Source organism: Heterodontus francisci, chromosome 38, assembly GCF_036365525.1.
Source record: "Heterodontus francisci isolate sHetFra1 chromosome 38, sHetFra1.hap1, whole genome shotgun sequence".
In the NCBI taxonomy this organism is placed as follows: domain Eukaryota; kingdom Metazoa; phylum Chordata; class Chondrichthyes; order Heterodontiformes; family Heterodontidae; genus Heterodontus; species Heterodontus francisci.
The window spans coordinates 35,667,724-35,694,949 of record NC_090408.1 but is presented as its reverse complement, the minus strand read 5'-3'; positions in this window follow the sequence as shown (position 1 = coordinate 35,694,949).

Sequence of the window (27,226 nt, the reverse complement as noted above, 5' to 3'; positions counted from 1 at the left end):
AGAAGACAGGGACATCATCAAGGGTTGTGAGAATGTGGAATGCGCAATCAATAGAGCTATTAAAAAGGAGACAGATACTCGCAGTGTGGGCAGTAGGGATATTAAAGGATACAGAGAAAGGGTGGGGAATTTGGATGAATAAGTTAAGAAGCTGCCACGGCTAATAGATTATTGGAGCAGCCTCAATGTGCTGATTGGACTACTCCTGTGAGTCTTACGATTGGGACAAGAAGTAATTTTTATCACCAATAATCTTCTGATGGCCCTAATCTCTGCTGGAGTACAATTAAACAGGTGCTGGACATGCTCAGGCACCTCTCCCAGATTCTTTGTGAAAGTCTAGATGATGAGTTTCATATCTTTGGGGGTGGGGGAAGGGAATGGTGTGAGCCTGAACTCAATCTTATCCCTGATGTATGTCTACATGCATACATTTTCCAGAAGTGGTCACTTGATACCCATTAGGAATAGGACTTGCTGACTTGTCCCCTCCTTAACTAAGGTATGTACAGTCCAGTTGTTGTGTCCCTGTTACTGTCCAAATTAGCTCAGCACAGACTGGGAGTTGATCCTAGGGGCTTTAAGGTTTGTAGAACTCAATACTGCTCCGCGAGTTGCCATTAGCGAATAAGTAGTTACTCTTAGGTATCTTTAAGTTTAAAATCTTTTTACTTGCCTTTCTTCTGTGCCTTGCTACTTTAACCATCCCCTCAGGGAAATTTACAGCAAAGTGCATCGAGTAAATAAAAGCTGACAAATTACTGATGTAAGTGGTTGGAATAACTGAGGACATTTTTTCTGCCCTTTATTGTAACCCATTTAAAATAAGTGGACAAACAGCGACATTAAAATGATGGACAGAAGAATTTTTAAAAATTCCTTCATTGGATGTGCTCGTCACTGGCAAGGCTAGTGTTTGTCGCCCATCCCTAATTGCCCTCGTCCACTAAAACTGTCATTTCTCGGCCAAGGTGATATATAGTTACGAGGAAAAGCCTAATATGATCTAAGAACTCATTGCAGTTCAGGGACTTAGAGTTTCTCCCCATGACTGACAGCAAATGAAGGATAATGGTTGGAACTGCATTGATGCTGGTACATGGTGAGAGAAAATGACAAGATTGGTGATAAGATGACTTCCAACAGATAACTACTACTCTAACTCATTTAAGGCATAACATTTACAGACTATGCAATGGAAATGCATACAGGTGCTCATCATAGAGTTATAAAGAACCGCAAAAGCTGGAAATCTGAAAATAATCAGATATCTCTGTACACTTATCTATATCTTGTGTATGGTGAACACTTTCACATGCTTCCTGAAACATCTTTGTGTAATGCTCCTTGTAATGTTTCTCTGTAACAATTCTTAGTCACATTTAATCAATACCAAAATTAATCAGTATCAAAGTTGTTCTAATTAAGGCAAGTTTACAGAGCAAATTTATGTGACCACACCTGATTGGGTCTCACTTCCCAGGTGATTGGCTTCTGCCATCCCTGAATTCCACTTTCTCAGAATCTGCAGCGAGCAACAAAAAGTTAGCTATAGAAAGCAAAAAAAACAATTGAACACGTTCCAAGATTTTGCCTCCATTATCCGATCCGGAAGTCCGTTCCATGAGTTGATTTCTCTTTGTTGTGAAGAGTATCCTGGCATCAATTCTAAATGAGCCTCTCACTAGCTTGAACGGGTCCAGAAAGTCAGAACTCCTTGGTTGACTATTTCAGCAGGATGAAATGAAACATACCCTGTCCGTTTCCCAGTTGTTGGCTGTGCAGCATAGCCACAGGGGTACATTTTCACATTAATTACCATTACAGCTGTTGCAGTTTGTTATATTGACATTATACCTCATTACAGATGGTATTGTGTGTCTTTTCAATCTGCTTGTTATATCTTCTCTTTGTAATAGCTGTTCTGTAATATATTAAAACTACAGAACTCTGATTGTGCCCTGGCGATATTACTGCTACGAACGTTCAGGCCCTGTTGTTCAAAAGTCATCTTCAATGCGTTGATGTGATTATGCACACACAATGTTACAAATAGTCACTTGGTCGTACAGGACATGAGTATCGCTGAAAAAAGAGACATGCTGTCAGGTCTTTTCGTCTTGCACTCATCAGGACAGACAAGAAGAATGCCAAATTTCAAAGGCAGCAACAATTTCGACTGCATGAGAAAAGAGTGCCAATCAGAATTGACTTGCCAACCAATCAGCACCCTTTTTTCATGCAGTCTAAATTGTTTCTGCCTTTGAAATTTGGTATTCTTGGGCTGAATTTTATGAGCACGCTGCAAATCACGGAGGCGTGCTTTGAAGTTAGCGGTCCGTCCGCGTGGATGCGCTGTCGCTGAGCCCCCGTGATATTACGCAGGGGCCATTTTTAACGGGCTTCAAGCCCTTTACTAGCATTTGCATTTTTAAAGGGAACAAACATTCAAAATTAAAGTTACACGTGTAATAACATTTTCACTCCACTCCCCCACACATGAGGGGCATAGATAGGGTAGATAGGAAGAAACTTTTTCCCTTAGCGAAGGTGTCAATAACCAGGAGGCATAGATTTAAGGTAAGGGGCAGAAGGTTCAGAGGGAATTTGAGGAAAAGCTTTTTCACCCAGAGGGTGGTTGGAATCTGGAATGCACTGCCTGAATGGGTGGTTGAGGCAGGAACTCTAACAACATTTAAGAAGTATTTAGATGAGCACTTGAAATGCCATAGCATACAAAGCTATGGGCCGAGTGTGGGAAAATGGGATTGATGGCCAGCACAGACACAATGGGCCGAAGGACCTGTTTCTTTGCTGTATAACTCCATGACTGTATGACATCCCCAAGGAAGAATCGATTCATTAATTTACCATTTCCACCCCCCACAAAAAAAACTTTTATGCAGATTCTGACCTTTCCCCCCCCCCCCCCACTGACTTAATTAACTTTAAACCTTAACCCCTTCCCACCATTTCCCCACCAATCAAAAGACTATTCCCTGCTCCCCTCACCTCCACCTTGAGAATTTCACTGCTCCCCGCTTCCGACCAGTGTCAGGCCTCGGATGTCTGCAGACATCTGAAGGTACGGGAGTTCGGTCGGTGGCCAGAATATCGACATGAGACAGCCATCAGGACCAGGTAGGTTTATTTGCATGTTTTAAAATTAATTTTAATATTAAAATGAAGGCCCCGCCGCCAAGCAGCGGGGGCGGAGGGAGGCGGTGGAAGGGGGTTGGTGGTGGCACACCGAGGCCTCGCCACTGCTGGTAAAATGTGGAGTGGCCTTCTCGGTGTCGGGGATCAAGGTGGGCCACTCCCGGAAGGATTTTCTGGGACGCCTGTCATGACCCCCGACGTCAGAGGGCTTGAAAAATTCAAGTGCAAGACAAAAAGCTTCGATAGCATGTCTCTTTTTTCAGCAGTTCTCAATATTACAAATGCATGGTTTCCTCCATGTTGCAGTTGTGACTATCATTTTCTGGCTGGATTTTACATCAGGCGGACGGGAGCTGGCCCACGATGTAAAGTTCAGCGGCGAACCTGCTTCCGCCTAGCCTGGCGATCCGTTCCGCATTTTATGCGTCCCCGGGCCTTAATTGTTCTGAGGGGGTCTTCCACCCGCTTGAGGGAGGAAGTCCCGCCTCAATGAGCTGCGGGCCAATCATCGGGCCGGCAGCTCTTAGTCCCAGCAGTGCCACCGGGAGGGTGGCCACTGCTGGGACTGCAGCCCAGCCGAGGACATGGAGCCAGGACTGCAGGTAGGTTTGGATTGCCTTGCCGGGGGTAATCAGTCATGCCCCGGTGAGGCAAGGATGGTAGTTTTAGGGGAAGGGGGGGGGGGGGGCGTCTTGGGTCCTGGGAGTGGTCGGGGAAGTGGGGGCAGCACTCAATCAGGCACCCTGTGCCCAATTGTCAGGGCATGCCCCCACCCCACCGAGGCGTGGAGAGGCTGACAGCTTTCACTGGGGGGCCTTAGCCAGCTCCAGGACACCTGCTTGCCACGGGTAAAATCCCAGTGGAGGCGGCAAAGGCCCTTAAGTGGCCATTAATTGGCAACTTAAGGGCCTTGATTGGCCTGGGGCGGGTGACCCGTTTTCCGCCCCCCGCCCTACGTAAAGCCTCCCGCTTAATTTTACGCCACGCCCCCACCACCATCCGGCTCGCTGGGGTGGTGTAAAATGCCGGCCTACATGTGGTAGCAAGTTCCACATTCTAACCACTCTCTGGATAGTTTCTCCTGAATTCCTTAGTGGATTTATTAATGACTATTTTATATTTATGGCTCCTCGTTTTGGTCTCCCCCACAAGTGGAAACATATTCACTGTGCTTCACTAAAAGACATTCCTTTTCGCTTCATTGTCTCGAGAGACAATGGGGAAGCGCCTAGACGTGGACAGTGGTATGTGGAGCAGTCCCTGGAGTGGCTATAAAGGCCAATTCTAGAGTGACAGACTCTTCCACAGGTGCTGCAGGTAAAGATGGTTGTCGGGGCTGTTACACAGCTCTCTCCTTACACTGTTGTCTCTTTTCCTGCCAACTGCTGAGTCTCTTCGACTCGCCTCTCTTCCGCCCCGCCTTTATAGCTGTCCACCAGCTCTGGCGATCGCTGGCAACTGGCTCCCACGACTTGTGGTCAATGTCAAAAGACTTCATGTCGCGTTTGCAAATGTCTTTAAAGCAGGTCTGATACCAGTGACGAGCTCGCTGTACAATGTGTCCTTGGGGATCCTGCCATCTTCCATGTGGCTCACATGGCCAAGCCATCTCAAGTGCCGCTGGCTCAGTAGGGTGTATGTGCTGGGGATGTTGGCTGCCTCAAGGACTTCTGTGTTGGAGATACGGTCCTGCCATCTGATGCCATGGATTCTCCGGAGACAGCGAAGATGGAATGCGTTGAGACGTTGCTCTTGGCTGACATGCATTATCCAGGCCTCGCTGCCGTAGAGCAAGGTACTGAGGACACAGGCTTAAAACACTCGGACTTTTGTGTTCTGTGTCAGTGCACCATTTTCCCACACCCTCTTGGCCAGCCTGGACATAGCAGCAGACACCTTTCCCATGCGCTTGTTGATTTCTGCATCGAGAGACAGGTTGCTGGTAATGGTTGAGCCCAGGTAGGGGAACTCTTGGACCACTTCCAGAGCGTGGTCGCTGATATTGATGGATGGAGCATTTCCGACGTCCGGTCTCATGATGTTCATTTTCTTGAGGCTGATGGTTAGGCCAAATTTGTTGCAGGCAGCCGCAAGCCTGTCAATGAGTCTCTGCAGACACTCTTCAGTGTGGGATGTTAATGCAGCATCGTCAGCAAAGCGTAGTTCCCTGATGAGGACTTTCCGTACTTTGGTCTTCATTCTAAGATGGGCAAGGTTGAACAACCTGCCACCTGATCTTGTGTGGAGGAAAATCCCTTCTTCTGAAAACGCATGAGAGAGACATTATTTGGTTATTATCAGAGTGCTGTTGTGGGGCTGCTGTGTTTCCTACATCACAACAGTGACTGTATTTGAAAAACTACTTCATTGGCTACAGTGCAATTTGGGACATCCTGAGATTGTGAAAGGTCCCATTTACAGTCAAGTTCTTCCTCTTTTTTAATGTGGGGAGGTTGTTGAGGTTCGCAATGCACAAGTTACATCCCTGGCCTCTGCGCATCAGTTCTCTACTGCAAGTATTCTACCAGTCTGTTACGTGTTGTTCTGTATGATGTCAGCAGTTATGAAAACAGCTTTATATCTTACAATCATATAGGTTCCTCATTATCTGCTCAGACATGTGTTTTTTTTTCTTTCATGGGATGTGGGCGTCACTGGCAAGGCCAGCATTTGTTGCCCGTCCCTAATTGCCCTTGACAACTGGGTGGCTTGCTAGACCATTTCAGAGAACAGTTAAGAGTCAATCACATTGCAGTGGATCTGGAGTCACATGTAGGCCAGACCTGGTAAGGACGGCAGATTTCCTTCTCTGAAGGGTAACAATTGATCACAGTTCATGGCACCATTACTGAGACTAGCTTACAATTCCAGATTTTTAAAAATTAATTAATTGAATTTAAATTCCACCAGCTGCTGTGGTGGGATTTGAACCTGTCCCCAGGGCATTGATCTGGGCCTCTGGATTACTAAGCTCAGTGACACTGCACCACAGTCTCGCCATTTGTCATCCTAGAACAGTGGATGAGTTGTTACAGGATATTTGAGCTATGAGGGCATCAACACCTGGTTGTATTCAATCCACACCCATTATTTTGGGAATTAGTCATACTGCATGTTTGTCCCATTCGAGGGATGGGTCGGCATGCAGGTCAATGTGTTCTACAAGGACCAATAGAGATTTAAAATTTGTTAGCACGGTCTGTAGCACAGGTGCTGCTGCAGATGGTTACAAGTGTTGTCATCCCCAGAAAAGCTCAAACTTCCTGTTAAAGTGCATACTTCAGGTGTCACCTTGTGGATAAATATGGCAAGGTGCTTGCAGGCAATATGGGCTGACCAAGTGGCATTAATGCACACCTCTTCCCTCCCTTTTATTATTCCTCTCTTTCCTCCCCTCTCTTCTTCCCTTGTTTCTTTCTCTCTTCACAGCCCACCTGGCATTTGCAAGTGCTTTCTTTAACTGGACAATGGAAGCAAGCACCAGAATGCACCCTTAGCAACATGCATTTATATGACATCTTTAATGTAGTAAAGCATCCCAAGGTGCTGAACAGGAATGTTATCAAACAAAACTCGACAGCGAGCCACATAGGGAGATATTAGAATAGGTGACAAAAGCTTGGTCAAAGAGGTCAGTCTTAAGGAGCATCTTAGAGGAGGAAAGAGAGGTAGAGAGACTTAGGGAAGGAACTCCAGAGCTTCGGGTCTTGGCAGCTGAAGGCACGGCCACCAATGGTGAAGCGATGAAACTCGGGGATGCAGAAGAGACTAGAATTGAAGGAGCACAGAAATCTTGAAGGGTTGTAGGTTATAGATATAGGGAAGGCTCAGGCCAGGGAGAAAACTGAATACAAGATAATGAAATGGTAATTGTAATGAAAGTTGTCTATTAAAACCAAAGGGACAGTCTGTCCTGCTTGCATGAGCCAATAATTGCAGTCTGTATTTCTCTTGCTTTCTTTCACTACACCAGTGGTTATTTTCCATGTTTAAGTCCAGATGCCACAATACTGAAGATTAAAATCTATTTGTCTGTTCTGTTTGCAAAGGTACTCCCAATCTGTATAGGCCCTTAAACCTCTGCCTGAGCTTATATTTAGTTTTCTGTTTTTGTTCTAATAAAATGCAGCAGCAAGTTTCAAGAACAGTTAGCAATTTGGTGAAACAGAAATACTGATTCCATGACAAAAGTTTAAATATCCAGGATTGCATTTTAAAATAGCCCTGGATGCAGCTCCAATGAGTCTAGAACTAGGGGGTTAGAGTCTCAGGATAAACAGTTGGCCATTTTGGACTGGCTTGAGGACAAACCTCTTCACTCAAAGGGGTGCGGATCTTTGAAATTCTCTACTCCAGAGAGCCGTGGATGCTCAGTGGTTAACTAGCTTCAACATAGAGATCAGTATGTTTTTGGATACTAAGGAAATTAAGGGATATGGAGATAATGTGGTAAGATGGAGTTGAGGTAGATCAGCCATGATCATATTGAATGGCGGAGCAGGTTCGATGGGCACTATCCCTGTATCCTGCTCCTATTGCTTATGTTTTTATGTAATGAAGAGTCTTATCATTTAAACTTTCTCAAACCAGTTATGTAATAATTTCCCTCATCCATGACTGAATATACAACTCAGACACTGGTATAGGGTTGACAACTCTTGTTGGACATATTCTGGGAAGATTGATCATGTGTCATCTGATCACATGACACTTGCCTGCAATTTGCAAATGGCATTGTGAAGATTGGGTCCACTGCGGTTGGGTGACTTTGCTTGTGGTTTTACATCAGCGTGAGAAATTCTGAGAAGCGGAGGTCTGCCCACAATAGCCAAAACAAATGACCAGATGCAAACTGCAAAGTAATGAGGTCCAGGGAAAGAATGAGATTGATAGGAGACATGGAGACAAGGCTTCTTTTCAGCACTGGGAGGATTCAAGCTGGAGGAAGAATTGTAGATGTATCTGGAATTCAGAAGGTTGTCACAACCACAACAGTATCGATGCATTCAGAAGACAGGAACGAATGTAATGGTGAATGGTCAGAGGTGAGATGGAAACCTTTTTCTCAGATCCAGTTTGGGAGTGTGTCAGACATGTTGACTTTGGTAGAGTTGAGAACTGTTAAAGGGAAAAATTTATTTTGGGTATGAAAGGAGAGGGCCAGTTTGATCAATAGAGGCATCACGATTGATGTGAAAGTGATGGTTTTTGAATTTTGGATCATTTAGAGATTTTGTCATTGGACAAGGGGGTTCTTTTGGGCCTCCTTATCTCGAGAGACAATGGATACGCGCCTGGAGGTGGTCAGTGGTTTGTGAAGCAGCGCCTGGAGTGGCTATAAAGGCCAATTCTGGAGTGACAGGCTCTTCCACAGGTGCTGCAGAGAAATTTGTTTGTTGGGGCTGTTGCACAGTTGGCTCTCCCCTTGCGCCTCTGTCTTTTTTCCTGCCAACTACTAAGTCTCTTCGACTCGCCACAATTTAGCCCTGTCTTTATGGCTGCCCGCCAGCTCTGGCGAATGCTGGCAACTGACTCCCACGACTTGTGATCAATGTCACACGATTTCATGTCGCGTTTGCAGACGTCTTTATAACGGAGACATGGACGGCCGGTGGGTCTGATACCAGTGGCGAGCTCGCTGTACAATGTGTCTTTGGGGATCCTGCCATCTTCCATGCGGCTCACATGGCCAAGCCATCTCAAGCGCCGCTGACTCAGTAGTGTGTATAAGCTGGGGATGTTGGCCGCTTCAAGGACTTCTGTGTTGGAGATATAGTCCTGCCACCTGATGCCAAGTATTCTCCGAAGGCAGCGAAGATGGAATGAATTGAGACGTCGCTCTTGGCTGGCATACGTTGTCCAGGCCTCGCTGCCGTAGAGCAAGGTACTGAGGACACAGGCCTGATACACTCGGACTTTTGTGTTCCGTGTCAGTGCGCCATTTTCCCACACTCTCTTGGCCAGTCTGAACATAGCAGTGGAAGCCATAAGTGGAAGACATAAGAGATAATGGGGGTGAAATTAGCCACCACCAGTGCGGCAAAACGGGCCACGGAAAATAAAGTCGGCCTGCTGTGTAAAAATAATTTCCACCAATGTTACTTCTTGTTTTCAGAAATTTTGGCATGTTTCTAACTATATCCAGTTGAACACTCTCCATGTTGATAAAGTGCTTTTGATTACCAAAAATGTGAGGCTGCAATGGTGATGTCAGATGCCCACAATTCTCTGGGCTGCTGAAATAGGTCTATTGTGTGAATGGAGTGGGTGCGCTGTGGGAGCAGCTTCACCAGGACTGGATGGAACTGGGATAGAACAAACTGCACCATTCCAAGTACATTAATGGGCATCACCAGGTGAGCTGACAAATCTTCTCCCTCGTGGCTCACAGAAGTGCCCGGGGAGGTCAATCCTCAATTCCAGGTGTCTCCCAGGCAATCCTGGAGGGTTGGCAATCCAACACTGGTAGTTAAATTAGATGGAAAGAATAGAAAGGAAAGAAAAACGAGAAAAGTTGGGAAGACAGAAAGGGAAGAAAGAAAAAGAAAGGCAGACTTGCATTTATGTAGCACCTTTCACGACCTCAGGACTTCCCGAAACACATTACAGATAACTAAGTACTTCTGAAATTTGGGAAACCCCATTATTTAGTCCTTCTTTAAGGAGCACTGACAGCGATAGAAGGCTCACAATATGCTGATTGTGTATCTTGGGTCATCTGGCAGCCATATTGGAAAATGGCAAAATGGTAGAAAGCAAGATACAATTACAGGACAACCTGTGTTGACAATTGTAGGTGTTTCAAAAAAAAAAAATCCAAGGTTAAAAAAACTGAGGAAACCAGGTGCCTGGAAGCCAATCTAAGCTGATTTGAGAATTACTCAGTCCAGGGTACAGCAATGAGTTATTACAGTGCTTGGAATCTGACCAACAACAGAAATAGTTTTAACGCAAGCACTTCGTACCTGCAGTAAACACAATATCAGTTACAACTGTAGAGCTTTATTGTAACTATATATAAGTTACTGGGAGAATGACAGGGAACTGGTCTCCTTCCAGACTTGCAGTCGTAACTCTGCATACTCACCACATATTTGGAGCAGACTTTTGCCTGTTTTTGTTTTAACAACCTCCCACCCACTGAACAGCTGATGGTTTTGCATTAGGTTGATGTGCGTGGATAAGAGTTCACAGCACTTTGTCTTCGACCACTCTTCTCCCTTGTTCTCTGTAGGCAGTGACTCATATTCAGATATAGATTCACATTGCTGCCAGCCATTCAGTAGCCTCACAGCTCAAAAAGGTCTTAGTGATGGGACCTTGTTCACTCTGAGCATCTGCTGGCCGGGTTGACATGCAGCACCTCAGGCAGGATATATTGGCTTTGGAGGGAGAGCACTGCAGATTCACCGCGATGAAGCCGGGGCTAAAGAGAGTTATGTTATGAGGATGGGTTTCTTGTAGTCTAGAAGATTAAGCAGTGATTGAATTGAAGTGTTTAAAATGATTAAAGGATTTTATAAGTTTCTCTCTATTCACCTATTTCCTGTGTTGGGGGAGTCCAGAACAAGGGGTTATATCATTAAAATTAACGTTAAGACTTTCAGGGGCGATGTCAGGAAGCACACCCTCACACAAAGAGTAGTGGAAATCTGGAACTGTCTCCCCAAAAAGCTGATGAGGCTGGGGAGTGAATTGAAAATTTCAAAATTGATAGATTTTTGTTTGGCAAGGATATTAAGGGTTGCAGAACCAAGGCGGGTCGATGAAGTTAGGATCCAGATCAGTCACAATCTAATTGCATATTCCTGGCTCTTGTTAAATTACTCCACCAGTTTTCTTCCGACTTGTTCTGAAGTAATTGACTTATTCAGGAGGGGTCTCGGTCAAACCTGTGTGGTCAGTCCCTCGCCTATGTGGAGATTCTTCTTGTATGGAAAATGTCAGTGGGATATTTGACTATAATATGATCAGAGTTGAACCCAATCCTGTCCTGAATTTTCCGATCGGCGTTATCTTGACACAGGTTGTTGTGTCAAACTGAATATTTGCGCTATACCACACTTTCCAACAAATCTGTGAACAGAGATCCAGGGCAGGAATTTTGACTGATTTCAACTCCTGTGCCTCCAACCCAGGTTTGCTAAGGCTAATTTAGTTCCCTTATTTCCCATTCCCCTCTCAAGTCTCTTGAATGGACTGGATCTCTGAAACTTAAGACAAGCTTTAGACAATCCAGGGAGCTAAGAGGAGGCCAAGTCAAGAGATTGAATTGAGTTGATTAATCACTACATAGCCATTCTAAATCATTAAAGAGGGAAGTCTCACTATCACTTTATCTTGCTTATAATTTCACTTCTCCCTTTCTCTCCTGAAGGTGTTCTCACTAACTTCCATCTGATGCCACCTCTGAGTAGCTACTCCTTAGTGTGACTTTCGATGCAGATGCTGGGAATTCAGTTGGGCGTTGTCCCTTTGTAACTTTGGTGGGAGTTCAGTAGACGTCTGCATTTACATGGTTAATCCAGGGTTTCTGATAGTCTTGTCACAAAGTTACGATGACCGATAGGAAGAACTCCCAACAACAACAACTTTCATTTATATAGTGCCTTTAATGTAGGAAAGCGTCCCAAGTCATTTCACAGGAACATTATCAGACAAAATGGGGCAGTGTGTTGGAGATATCACAATGGGTCACTTGGTCAAAGAGGTAGGTTTTTAGCAGGTGGAGAGGCAGAGAGATTGAGGAGGGAATTCCAGAGCTTAGAACCTAAACCACTGAAGGCATGACCATCAATAGTGGGTTGAACCAAGTGGGGGATGCAGAAGAGGTCAAAGTTGTAGAAACACAGAGTTCTCAGAGGGTTGTAGATCCAAGGAAATTCTTGGTGTGTCAGACGGCTATTTGACAACCACTTTCTATCAGGCGTCACTGATGATGTACGGGAATGGAAATCATGGCTTTGTTCTCTCTTTCCTAGTCTAAGACAGCTGAGACCTTTCACCTCAACTACTGCCCAACTGGGATAAAACTATGGATGTTTATAGCACAGACAAAGGTTCTTGTTCCTGCGCTAGCTCATTGCTGAAGCAATCCAAAGCTAAGTCCGCTGCCTCATTCTTTCTCCATGGTCCTGCATCTTCCTCTGCTTCAAATATGTGTTCCATTTTTTTCCTCTTAAGAGTTTGTAACTCAACCACTCCCTGTGCTGAGCACAGACTGCAATTAGGATAACTTACAAAATTAGCAACTGGAAAGGGCTAAGGCTCAGTTTGATTCCCCGTGTATCTTGTTTTTGTCCTCTGGTTTAATTTTTATTTAAGCAATTAAGTAACAAAATGATCAGAGGAATGGGTTTAAAGTGGGGACTGAACCATAGAGTACAAAATGGAGGAAATAATACACAGAATGAGTCTTGAAGCACCCTGTGTTAATGGTGTTGCAAACTGATATTAATTCTATGTAACGAAGCTAAACTTACAACAACTTGTATTTATCTAGTGCTTTTAACATGATGAAACTTCCCAAGGCACTTCACGAGAGCATATTAAAGCAAAGTTTGTCACCGAGCCACATAAAGAGATCTTAGGACAGCTGGCCAAAAGCTTAATCAGAGAGGTATGTTTTAAGGAGCGTCTTTAGGAGGAAAGAGAGGTAGAGAGGCAGATGGTTTTAGGGGCGGAATTCCAGAGCCTAGGTCCTTGACAGCTGAAGGCACGGTCACCAATGGTGGAACGATTAAAATCGTGGATGGTCCAGAGGCCAGAAGTACACAGAATATACAACACAGAAAGATACCATTTGGTCCAAGCATGCCAGCGTTTTTGGTCCATTCAAGTCTCCTCCTATCCTTTCTCAGCTATCTCTATCAGCATAACCCTCTGTTCCCTTCTCCATCATACGCTTAGACAGCTTCCCCTTAAATGCATCGATACTGTCGCCTCAACCATTCCCTGTGGTAGTTATGTTAAATCAGAACTCTTACTGATGTTGCAAGGAAACAGTGTTTTGGGAAAAAATACTTTAAAAAGGCACAAAAAATCAAGGAAGTGATATTTGATGATGTGTGAACACCCTAAACTGTTATCATCTGTCTTTTCTCTTTCAGTGGTTAACTGGGCTGCTGTGAATTTCCAGCACTTTTTGATTTGATTTCCTTTCCTGAAATTAAATGGATGTACAATGTTTTCTATAATACTTTATAATAAGCCCTGACATGAGCCAAAAAAATTTTTTTTTTTTTAGGAACAGGGAAAAATCAGTAGTGTCAAATACCCATCTCTGATGGGAGCACTGCACCTTCCCACCCTATCCCCAGTCTCTTCTCCATCCAGAAACACATCGAATTATCCTTTGAGCCCCATTATACTGTCTGCTTCCCATTCCTGAGCAATTTGCTTGAACTGTTTTTCTGAATCCCCTTCACAACCCAATTAAATTGCACTGTTTGACATTAGCAATGGCCAAAACATAAGTCATCCCATCTGCTATTGTAGCAAAGGTGTTAACTCGTTTCAAAACCGGTTTGTCAATGTGTCTCTTACTGCTATCACACAACATGATTTCACCCTTCCTGTCCAAAAAATGCAAAACATTGTTTTTTGAAGATTGGATTATAAATAAAGTGCTTGTCTTCTGTTGAAAGATCTCTTTCCTGTTCTGCCCCGATTGAATTCCTCATTCTCATTTGACAGGGTGAAATTTTCTCCAAGTGTAAAGTGAAAGAGAAACGCTCATTAGAACCCTTAGTTAGATCTTTATAAATGGGCTTTGCACAAGGGTATCATAAGGGCAGTAGCTAGATAAGAATCTCTCTCCACCAGAAGAGGTCAGAACCTGGTTAATGAGGTAAGGTGATGGTTTATGAGACGTACCGAAGATTTATACTATAGCCAATGACAGACAGTGTGTATTGTTTCACTTCCTGTCAGCTGATCCTGTTACAATCCCAAGCCGCTGGATTAATGTTGTGGAATCACTATCATGTGACTTTAAAAGAAAATGGTTGTCTGGTTGTAATGAGATAGCCTTGCATGCCTTAGTCAGCACCAATTCATTCACCACTCAGCTCCACAAAAAAAGTCCCTCTGCAAAATTAAAAAAAAAACAAATCTAAGTGGAGAGAGAGCTTAATGTTGACATCAGGGGCTGAATTTTACCAGCCCCCTGGAGACAGGTTGGGAGGCGGGAAGCTCATAAAATGGTAACTGAAGGCATTAGGAAGGAAACTCAATGTTTTCCCACTACCATGGGATATTCCTACATGCAGGGACAGCAGTGGTGTGGCTGCCCACTGACCAAAGGCAAGTGGCCGATTCATTCAATTAAGTGGCCAACTAACAGCCATTTTACCATGATGCCTGGATTATACCGGCATCGGCATCATCCCCTGCCGAGTGGGGAGACCGCCAGGTAAACCAGTGGGTTCCCGGGGTGGGGGGAGGGGCCTTACTTTCTGGCCACTCCATGGCCCACACAGAGGCCCCTGACAGCAATGGCCGCCTCCGCAACTCTGGTTCACCCTTCTGATCACCGGGGTCTGTCTCCCTGGTCCCAGCACATGGAAAAGAATTCTTACCCGCCCTTCAATGGTGCCTCAACATGGAGGCACCTCTCCTTCTGTCCTTCTCCCTGCACCCTCAGCAGCTGCCAACTCTATCGGTGGCGCTGCTGAAACTGCCGAGCTGCCAGCCCTCTGATTGGACCGGCAGCTCTGAGAACCAGCTCAATTCAATGGGACAGCAGTCCTGGCAATGGCCTATGAATTTGGCTGCTACTGATAAAATTGCCCCCCTCTGTCCTGCCATTTACCTGCGCTCGGAACCCGCTTTCATTCCCAGTGGTGGGTCTTCATACCTTATGGTAAAATCCAAATCCAGGTACTCAAAATGGGAATGTGCTCTGTTTCCCCATCACCAATTCTTCTCACATTGATAGACATAAAATTCACATGAAAAATGTAAGGAACATAAAAAGGAATCCAAAAACCTCTACTGGTATGTAAATAGTAAGCAGGGGTGGGTCCTATTAGGGACAAAGAGGGTGATATATGCTTAGAGGCACAGGGCAAGGCTAGAATACTTGATGAGTACTTTGTATCAGTGTTTACTAAGGAAGAGGATGCTGTGAAAATATTGGTCGATGCAGAGATGATAGAGGTAATGGATGGCGTGAAAATTGACAGGCAGGATGTACTAGAAAGGCTGGCTATCCTTAGAATGGATAAGTCACTTGGACCAAATGGCTTGCATTTCAGGTGCTAAAGGACATGGGAGTGGAGATGGGGAAAAGGCTTGCCATAATCTTCCAAATTTCCCGAGATATGGGTAAGGTGCCAGAGGATTGGAAAGTGGTAAATGTGGCATCTTTATTCAAGAAAGGGTGTAAGGGCATTCCAAGTAACTACAAGCCAGTTAGTTTAACATCAGTGGTGGTAGATTTTATATTTAAAAAAATCAGGGAAAAAAATCAACAGGCACTTGGAGAGGTTTGAGTCAATTAAGGAGAACCAGCACCGATTTGTAAAAGGCAGATTGTGCTTGACTAATCTAATTGAATTTTTGCTGAAGTAACAGAGAAGGCTGATGAAGGGAATGCAATGGATATTGTCTATAAGGATTTTAAGAAAGTGTTTGACAAAGTACCACATACAAGACTGGTAACCAAAGTTGAGGCTCATGGAGGGCCAATGTCAGCTTGGATAGAAAATAGGGTCATGGTAAATGGTTGTTTTTCAGACTGGACAATGGTAGATAGTGGTATTCCCCAAGGGTCAGTGCTAGGACCACTGCTTTTTTTTGATATATAGCAGGGTTGTGCAACCTTTTTGTGTAGGGGGCCACATTACAATTTTTGTCTTGCATGGGGGGTGCGGGTGAAACAATTTTGGAAAGATAAAGGCATTAAAAATGTATCTTATGAATCAAAACAACAACAAATGTGCATTTTTGTGAAGAAGCTTTAAATAAGGAGATTAATTTATCAACTTTCTTTCTCATCACTATGTTAGACACCGATTTAATGAGATATCTGGCATTTTTTTGCTTGCACAAGTAGCCAATGTTTGCCTGCACGCTTGTAGCAATGCGGAGTATTCCGGATAGATATCCATCTGTCAAGATTGCACTTGATCACTCTCTCTCCCTCTCGCTCTCTCTGTCTCTCTTTGTCTCTCTCTCTCCCTGTGTTCCCCCTCTCTGTGTTGTTCCCCATACTCTGTGTTGTTTCCCTTTCTCTGTCCCTCCATCTTTCTCTCTGTCCCCTCCCCTCTCTCTTTCCCTGTCCTCCTCTCTCTCTGTTGCCCCCTTCTCTCTCTGTTCTCTCTCTCTCTCTCTGACAGTTGCAGGTAGCAGAGCATTCAGCACAGCAGTTTTGTGGTTGGTTGGTTTTTAATAAATTCTTGCTGACAGGTGCTGACATTGGGAACAGCAGTTACCCAACTTTGGACATATTCGAGGTTTTCTGGCAGGCTTTTAAAAAAGTCAGAACCCATCGGAAAACCTCGAATCTGTCCGAAGTTCAGAAACCACGGTTCCCGATGTCAGCACCTGTCAGCTGTGAAACTGACTTGCAATTTTTTTAAAAAGCCGGTCTGAAAGAAGAAGACAATGGAAAATTTCTCATCTCTGAAATACATCTGCAGGTCGGATGGATGCCTTTGGCCGGCCGGATCCTGGCCCTTGGGCCATATGTTGGACAAACATGATATATAGAAACGACATGGATATTGGAATACAGAGTATTCATTTTGGCAGAAGGGATAGGGAGAGGGAATATAGACTTAATGACACAGTTCTAAAGAGTGTGCAGGAACAGAGGGACCTGGGAATCATGTGCATAGATCTTTGAAGGTGGCGGGAGATATTCAGAGAGTGGTTTTCAGGTTGGAAAGCCATAACTAGTGGGGTGCCACAAGGATCGGTCCTAGGGCCTCAACTATTTACTATCTATATTAATGACTTGGAGGAAGGGACAGAGTGTAGTGTATCCAAATTTGCCGATGATACAAAAACAGGTGGGAAGGCATGTTGTGATGAGGCCACAAAGAATCTGCAAAGGGATATAGATAGGTTAAGTGAGTGGGCAAAAACTTGGCAGATGGTGTTCAATGTGGGAAAGTGTGAGGTCATCCACTATGGTAGGAAGAATAAAAAGGCAGATTATTAGATAGAGAAAAACTACAAAATACTGCAGTACAGAGAGATCTGGGTGTTCTTATACATGAAACACGAAAAGTTAGCATGCAGGTGCAGCAAGTAATTAGGAAGGCAAATGGAATTTTGGCCTTTATTGCTAGGGGGTTAGAGTTTAAAAATAGGGAAGTCTTGTTACAACTGTACAGGGAGTTGGTGAGGCTACACCTGGAGTACTGTGTACAGTTTTGGTCCCCGTATTTAAGGAAGGATATACTAGCATTGGAGGCAGTTCCGAAAAGGTTCACTAGGCTGATTCCTGGGATGAAGGGGTTGTCTTATCAAGAATGGCTAAACAGGTTAGGCCTTTATTCATTGGAGTTTAGAAGAATGAGAGGTGATCTTATTGAAACATATAAGATTCTAAGGAGGCTCGACAGGGTAGATGTTGAGAATATGTTTCCACTGGTGGGGGAATCTCGAACTGGGGGACATAGTTACAGAATAAGGGGGCACACATTTAAAACTGAGATGTGAAGGAATTTCTTAGAGGGTGGTGAATCTCTGGAATTCTCTGCCTCAGAGAGTTGTGGAGGCTAGATGTATTTAAGGAGGAGGTAGATAGATTTTTGAAATCTCAGTGAGTCAAGGATTATGTGGAGCAGGCCCGAAAGAGGAGTTGAGGCCTAGGACAGATCAGCCATGATCTTATTGAATGGTGGGGCAGGCTTGAGGGGCTGAATGGCCTGCTCCTGCTCTTATTTCTTATGTTCAAAGCTTATGAAATTGTGAGATTCATAAATAGCGATTTTGAATACAAAAACAGGGAGGTTATGCTGAACCTTTACAAAACTCCGGTTAGTTCACAACTGGAGTATTGCATCCAGTTCTGGTCACCATGCTTTAGGAAGGATGTGAGGGTCCTTGAGAGGGTGTAGAGGAGATTTACCAGAATGGTTCCAGGGATGGGGGATTTTAGTTATGAGGTTAGACTGGAGGAGCTGAGGTTGTTCTCCTTGGAACAAAAGAGATATAGGGGAGAACTGATAGAGGTGTACAGGATTATGACAGTTGAGATAAGGTAGACAAAGAAAAGCTGTTTCCATTAGCTGATGGCACAGGGACTAGGAGCCACAGATTTAAGGTTTTGAGCAAGAGATGCAGGGGGGTGTGAGGAAGAATTTTTTACACAGCGAGCGGAAATGACCTGGAACTCACTACCTACAAGGGTGGTTGAAGTGGATGGAGACGATGAATGATTTCAAAGGAAAATTGGATAGGCACTTGAGGGATTTAAACTTACAGGGCAAAGGGCATAGAGCCGGGGAATGGGACTGATTGAAATGCCCTACAGAGAGCTGGCATGGAGTCGATGGGCCAAATGGCCTCCTTCTGTGCCAAATGTCTTTTGACTCTGACATCCAGTACAGTCACACAGTCTTGTGTGTGATCACAATAGGAATGGTCATTTGAACCATAAGTAATAGGTAATAGTAGATCATTAATATTGGATTAAATTGTTTCTTTTTTTTTCTGTTCCATTGATTATCATGGAACAAATTAGAGGAGGTTACATTATTGTAAAGGCATTGGAGAAGATTCATAGGAAGCACTTTCTGCAGTTCTGGTAACCTAATCACGTGATGGTATTACTGCTCTTGACAGTGTACAAAATTGAGGGATAAAGATCAAGAACATCAAATCATTAGGATACCTGGGGTAGTTTTCTTCTAATTTGAGACAATTGAATTCACATTTTTAACATTGTAAAGAAGATTGACAAACTAATCCAGGCAAATTGTATGTGATGGTCAGAAGTTAAGATGCCAGGAGACATGTTAAAAATGAGGATGTGAGCAGTAAGAATGGAAGCCAGGGGTAGCTTTTTCAATTAAAGGGGAATCAAGTTATGAATGAGCTATCAAGCAGTCATTGAAGCAGTCAGTACAAATGGGATGAAGAGACAATTGGATGAGTTTTTTGGAGAGAGAAGGGATTATTTTGAGAAATGGAGTGGAGGTGAGGTTGATCCATTAAAATATGTCATGCTCATTGGGTCTAATGACTCTTTTCCTGTTTCTAAAAGTTTTTTTTAACTAGGTCTTGGCTCATCTGGCTAAAACAGTAAGTATCTCAGGCATGCGGACCAGGGAGGACTCAATCCGTGGTCTGTGTTACATGAACTGATCCTAGCTGGAGCAGCAATAGGGATACTACAAAGTGTCCTAATACCCCTGGGTTAGAAAGGGGGAAACTAGTTAGGTTTTCCGCTGGGTGTGACAGCATCAGGCTATCATATGATCTTCCTACCAGTTGAATAGCTTGCCAGCACTCACAATTAGACGTGAACAAAGAGCACTTTGGGCGAGGTACTGAAGTGTGCTTGTTCAACCAAGTCCACGTTTCAGGAGAGGAGGAGGGGAGAATGGGATAAAGCTAGCGGAAGCAGGAGGCAGGAAATGAATAGAAAGAATATGAATAAACGGCCAGAAAATGGAACAATACCAGTCAGGGCAAAGAAATGGATTAAGCTGGGTTAATGGAGGCAGGAGAATAGAGTAGACACCCAACTGAGTCAAAGAAACTTACAGGACATAGCAAACGTGAGCAGGGAAATTGATTAATCACCCAAATGTGCCAGGAAAGCTGTTCAAAAGCTAAATGAACCAGGGATATATATGTATGGAGCACAGCCAAGTGAGGCAGAGAGTTTTGGATTGGAGTCAAGCAAACATCGAATGCCAGATCGAATACCCAGGTCTTATGATATGAGCTTGAGAATAAAAATGTTTCACAAAATTGGAAATAGATTATTCTTCTTTTAGAAGTGTTGACTTTCCCCAAAAGAAATTCTACATTATGGGTGAGAATGGCATGGCTCCTTGGACCATGTCTGAGGGCACATGGTGCCACTGTCAAGAGAAAGGATCTCTCTAGTTTTCTTCACTCCTGTCCTTAAGGCAGCAGCCTGGGTCAGGGTACAGTCCCATGGGTACCAATAACCTTCCAGTACTTTGCCCAAGTGCATATTCTTCATGTGTTCTCAAAACTGATGAGCACTGGCAGGCTGTTAAACCATACAGACTATCACAGTCGAGCGCTGTCCTGTCCTCACTTGACAAGCACTCTTTGGCAGGAATCACCGGCTAGCACTCAGAGCAGGAGTAATTTTCCTCTGCTTGGTTGTAGCATCCCCAAATGCAGCTTTGGCTGAGATGAACAAGCTCAGTCCAGATTGGGAATTAAAGCTGGGATCTTGCTGGGATCCGCTTGGCTGAGTTGGGACAGTGCTGCACCTTTATTATGCTTGTCAGGGCTGAGTCAATAAAATTCTAAGGGGGATATCTTGACCTTGGGAGATGGTGTAGCAAACTTTGTTAATTTGAGCTCATCCAAAACTGCTTCCCATATCCTAACTCAGACCAAGTCATGTTCACCCTGTTCTCGTTGACCTACATTGGCTCCTGGTTGGGCAACGCCCTGATTTTAAAATTCTGATGCTTATTTTCAAATTGCTCCATGGCCTTGCCCCTCCCTATCTCTGCAACCTCCCTACAACCCTCCGAGGTCTCTGCGCCCCTCCAATTCTAACCTCTTATGCATCACCGAGTTTCATTGGTATGTTTTTTGCATCTGTGCCTTCAGCTGCCAAGGCCCTAAGCTCTGGAATTCTCTTACTAAACCTCTGCACCTTGCTTTCTCTCTTTCATCCTTTAAGATGCTCCTTAAAACCTACTTCTTTGACCAAGCTTTTGGATGGCAACGCTAGTATCTCCTTATGTGGCTTGGTGTCAAATTCTGTTTGATAACCTTCCTGCGTTGGGACATTAAAGGTTAAAAGTGCTATATATAAATACAAGTCACAGTGCGAAACAAGAGATAGTGAGTTGGCAGCCCAGTTTACATCTTTCCTGACTTTTATTTCCATTGTTGCTGGGAGAGATGTAATACAGCTTTCTGACTTGCCCATTTTACACTAGCTCACAAAGTCACAATGTACTCCTTTGACGTGTGAAATTAGCACACAAAATGGATGCAATTCCACTGCAGCTGAAAAACAGGTTGTAATATGCAAATCTAATGTCTTACTGCACATTTACCATCCTGCCCAGTTGCCAGACTATTAAAACCCCGCTTGCAAGTCAAAAATGTTTGCACCTGAATTCCACATCGAGTTGGCTCCAATTGTGGACAATGGCACTGCAGAAAGTTATTTAATAGTCCTGCAAGGAACCAGTATTTCATGTATTGACATGTCTTGATATAAAGCACGTTATATAAATGCAAGTCTAATTTATCATCTCTTGATTTAGAAGTTAATAACAAACTCGTTTTAAGGTGAGAAGAGCAGAAAAAAAAACAATGTAACAGTTTAAAGAAACATTCAGTACAAGGTTGATTTTGGGACAAGGGTGAGGCCTACCAATTATTTGCAGTTCATTACATTGCAGAGAACCCCAGGCTTATCATCGATTTGTATCTGGGAAAGAGTTGGAAGACTTTCTTTCAACGTGTCTTGCAGCCATTCTGTTTAATCAACATATCTCCACCGCAGTGCTTAGCAACGGCAGCTCCATGTTTAGACTTGCTTTGAAAGGCTACTTTTCTTAAAAAGACAAAAAAAACCAAAAATGCCTTCAGTTCAGCTCTCCCCTCGCGCGCAGTCCTTAGATAAAGTCCCTCCTAACACTTTGCACAAGAAAAGCCCCAGGACTGCACCTGCAAAAACCCAGCCGCACAATGTAAGGCTCACAAACAAAGGGCCACAAAACACTTCATTGAGTCGTGACTGTCAGTGCAGGCAGTGTGGATACAATGGAATGGAGGGAACAATTTCCTTTCACTGCTGAATGTAACAGTGCCAAACAAACAACAAAAAAGCTCTTCTCTTTGGTGCAAAAAGGAGAAAGCCAGGACGTTGCTGGACTTTAGTTCCCATGGTACTTGTCTGAAAACCTCGATTCAGTGGCCTTTTCAGTTCAAATAGATCTTGGAAAATTACTTTGATATAGGCTTTCGTCTTGTGACTTATCTGATAGCCTGACTCACAGAAAGAACCTATTTCTATTAAAATAATTTGTTTATTTTCAATTATAGTAAAAAGTACAAAAAATGTTTGCCCTGTGGGCTCCTGATTAAACCCTCAGCTTCATTACTTCCAATCCTTTCCTGATCTCCGGCATCCACCACTTGCCAGAAATAGTCCCCTTCAGCATCTGTCATTTAAACTGTTCCTGCTAATGTAATTATTAAATTAACGACACCTTGTTAGTGTGAACCCATTAAAAAAGGTACGTGGCTACATTTTCCACACATTTATAAAGAAGCTTTTTTTTCATTATCAAAAATGATTTCGACTTCGCTCACTGCTCACAGCCTGCATTGTGGCTGACGGTACAGTCTTAGGAAGCTCAACACAAAGGAGGCCTTTCTGTCCGACATGCCTGTGCCGATGCTTGCTCAGAGCTATTTACTGTAATCCCATTGTCCTGCTCTCTCCCTGTACCTTTCAATCTGTTTCTTCTTTAACAGGGGCATTTGAACTCCATTGGAATGAGAGTTAAAATTAAGCAGCTCCATTCGCACCCCCACAGCAGGTTTTAATGCGATGGTTTCTGCTGGTGTCTGAAGTGGCCATATTAGTATCTGAGTACGTTGGAACCTGTTTGGTGTTTTAAAGGTGTGTTGAGCTTACTGCGGTTACCCCCACTCAGTGGAACCCCGTCAGCAAAGAAGAGAAGGCCCCAAAACAATAAGTTTTAATTATATCTTTGTGGGGCCATCAGGAGCAGGAGAGCTCCTCCCAGCCTCACGAGGAAAGTCTGGGCCTCTGCTGTTCCTGGGCTCCCATCCTCTTCCCACCTGCTGAACCCTTCCCGTGACTTAAGCTGAGTATTGGGACGTGACCTCCATGCCTTCAGCTAGTTGCCATTTTGCATGCGTTCTTGGTTGGCAGCTGGCTTCTGGAATGTAAATGAGGCCCAGGAGTTAATGTCGGCCTGGTGTCCCGCGAAGCCTACCAGGGTGGGTGGCTCACATGTCCTCCCAGCTTCCCGCCTGGAGTTAAAATTCCCCATCAGGTGATTGGCATACCTTCACTAACCACTTGAGGCAATACATTCCACACACTAATAATCTTTATCTTGAATGATTTCCTTTTAACTTGCCTCTTTAATCTTCTTGTGCTAATCTCCCGGTAATAATAATCTTTCACTAATTACCCTCTTTAAATTTGGAAGACGTCTATTCAATCCTGCTCAGTTTTATCTTTACCAGCCCTAGATTTTCCAAACGTGCCATTGTAAATATATCCTTTTGTTTCTTGTATCTTCCTGAGGAATCTATGTTGTGTCGTTTTCCTGGTTCCATATCCTCACTCTAAGGGTGTGCGCAAAACTGCACACATTTCTCCAACTATCAGGCCAGCAATGGAAAAGCCACAATGCTGGGAACATGGACTACCCACAGCAGAACAGAGTGCTACCTGATACCATTGCAACACCCCTTTACGTTGTCCTCTTTTACCACTTTTCTCCTGAAGTGGATTATGGTGCCTCCGGAGACATTGCTCCTGTTCTGTTTATATTACAGCACTGCTAAGTCAACAGAAGAAAGACTTGCATTTGTATAGCGCCTTTCATGACATCCCAAAGTGCTTTATAGCTTATGATGTACTGTTGAAGTGTCATCGCTATTGTAATGTAGGAAATGCAGCAGCCAATTTGCTCACAACAAGCTCCCACAAACAGCAATGTGATAATGACCAGACAATCTGTTTTTGGGATGTTGATTGAGGGATAGATATTGGCCAGGACACCAGGGATAATGCCCCTGCTCTTAGATATATTGCCATGGGATCTTTTACATCCACTTGAGAGGACAGACAGGGCCACAGTTTAATGTCCCATCCAAAATACAACACCTTTAACAGCATAGCACTCCCTCACTGGAGCATCACTATTGATTCGTTTGTGGGACTTGAACACACAGTCGTCTGACTTAGACGCAGGACTGCTGCTAACTGAGCCATGGCTAACACTTGACTGTAGTTCAGTCAATAGCACTCTTGTCTGTGAGTGAATAAGGGAGCAAATTGAAAGAACTGTTCAATTAGTCCCACTCTCTCTCCATAGCTCTGTAATTTTTTTCCCTTCAAGTATTTATCCAACTCCTTTTTGAAAGTTACTATTGAATTTGCTTTCACCGCCCTTTCAGGCAGTGCATTCCAGATTTGACATCAGAAGCCCAGGCTAGGGAGGTGGAAAAATCAACCAGGGTTCCTGCTCCTGATCATTATCAGCGACTCCTGTTGGAAAGTACACATGCTTGGATATTGGGGACGGACAGTATGAGGCATGGTTGTGTAGTACCCCATGCCCCTTCATGGCTAAATGCCCTGCTGGCATTCACTGTCCAGCTTCACACATGAAAAATAGCCACTTGGGCGAGCTAACAGAAAGCCTGTGGAACTATTCCCCTGTACGACTCAATTTCTCAGTCTGAGCTCCCTAGACTGCAATTATTTACCCATTTGTTCTAATAAATGGAAATATGGAGGATCTGCAAGTTGGAAATTCCAGCCAGTTGCCTTCAGGGAAGCTGGAAATAAAACCAGAGGAGGAAAAAAAGGGAACATTTAAAAAAAAAAATTACAACACTGGCAAGATTTTCAGACGATGGTTCTTCAAAACTCTAGTGCTGGTAAACAAAGATGGCCCTGGGAAGATAAGCTAAATGGAGTCCCACAACTTAATCATGAGGGTGCGTGGGTGGAGGGGGGCGGGGGAAGGCAGGGGGCACATTCCAAAATAAATACCATGTCAGTTTGAAGGAAATAAAAGCAACAGGCCTCGATAAGCCTTGTAGGGATAATCTGGGCAATGATTACTGGCAGCCATTCAAAAATACTTCTACTGAAAGACTGGCAAGGCCTCAAAACTCATCTTCATGAATTATACAATTAATTGACTAAAATTATAGGCAAGAGTGAATTAATTGACTAATTACATGGGTGGGAGCCTGGAAGCAGTAAATTGTCACCCCCACACCGAGCCTGTGCTGTTAAAAAGTGTTGCTAAATGTTACTAGGAGGCGTCTGTTTATCCCCATTTAATCTACATATAATCATACCAATTATGTAGAATTACATAGAGTTTACAGTGCAGGAACTGGATATTCGCCCCAATTGGTCAATGTGGGTGTCTATACTTCACATGAGCTTCCTTCCATCTTACTTTATGTCCTACTATCTGGTTCTTTTGCCCGAACATCTCCCAACCGAAATCTGCCCTTTTAAAATTCCTCAGAAGTAAGATAACAGACTATGGGTGCTCTGTCCTGATATTCGGAGATAGCACAGTTGTAGAGAATCATAGAGTCATTTACGGCACAGATGGAGGCCATTCGGCCCATCGAGTCTATGCCGGCTCTCCGTGGAGCGATGCAGTTCCATTCCTCGTGTTCAGTGCACTTCAAACAATGCCTTAATTAAATGCAAAAAACGTATCTAAACGACATCTGTGGTATAACCCAAACATAGCATGAGGACTGGTGAGATAACTGAATATTGTTATGGATGTGGAGCTTTTTCCATTTTAGTATATTGAGCTTTAACATAAGGTGAACAAAATGAGAATTAAAGTACCACCTTTCAGCCTCCAGTGAAGGAAATGCAAGAGCAGAGTCATGGCTGGAAGGTTTATATTTGCAGTACACATTGTTGTGCCTGGATGTTGTCCTCTTATCTGAAAGAGTTCCATGGACTTGTGAACCCAAAGGGAAAGTGTCCAACGGCAGAGAGATTGAAAAATATATGACAACATTTCACCAGTGGAACAGTAAATGATTGGGGAGTAGGTGGCACCAAGGATTAGACGCAGGCCTTTCACCTTTGAGTGCTGTGTTGGCTGGTAGAACTAGTGCATGGAAGGTTCCCTGTTGGAACTGCACCCTGACAAGATCCAGGAGAGAAATGGCGAAAGAAACACAAATGGGGAACAAATAAAGACAAGCTACCTAGAAAAAGGCAGAAAGTTCAGGAGACAAAGACCAGGAGGATAAAAGATGAAGATTGTTATATAGATGGAGTTGTCAGTGCACGCCAAAGTTTTGGCTGGTTTTCCGGACCACCCAGTTTCTAAATCGGAGTGACACCATCTCTTTATAACCCTTGTCACTGGAAAGAGACAGAACATCAGCTTTACATTTATTCATTGAAAGATGCATAGAGCATTTTGAAAGCTGAAAAGTCTTTCCGAACTTGGGAAAATGTTCTAACCCAGATTCCAAATCCCTGACATGATGTCTGCTTTCCTGCCCTTGCAGCAGGTGCACGGAGTGACTTGATCCCCATTAACACCGAAGCTGATATTTTGGACTCAACCTCACACCTCCTCGTGGCCTAGTTTAAAAGAAAGTGGATCTGAGCTATGCCCACCGTCTCATACAAGATCTCTGCGTGAGAGCTTCAGTTTGTAATCAATATCTCTCAGTGGTCATGCTAAGCTCCATTTACATTGCCCTCAGAAGGGTTGCAAGTGTTGTGAGTTTGCAATTTACACATAGGGTTCCCAACTCTGGTTGGCCATATTCCTGAAAGTTTCATCACCTGACCTGTCTCCAACAGCCCCACACGCACACTCTCGCCATTGGTTGCCCAACATGTCCATCCTCATGATGTCCCGCCTTCCTACACCAATCAGAAAGTGAATAGACTCTGCAATATCTGCTTGGATGGTGCTTGACCGTCAGTCAAACCAAACATCCTTTTTTTCCCCATGTCTGATTATTTTTAACTCTAGTAAACAAAAGTCCCTGAAGAAATTTTTTTAAAGGCACAATATTTTATTGTTCCTACTTTTTTTCTCTCCTGAGTTGCTTGCTGTAGTGTCCTGGTGATTAATCATGAATGCTCGGAGTCTAAGAGCCCAGAGCA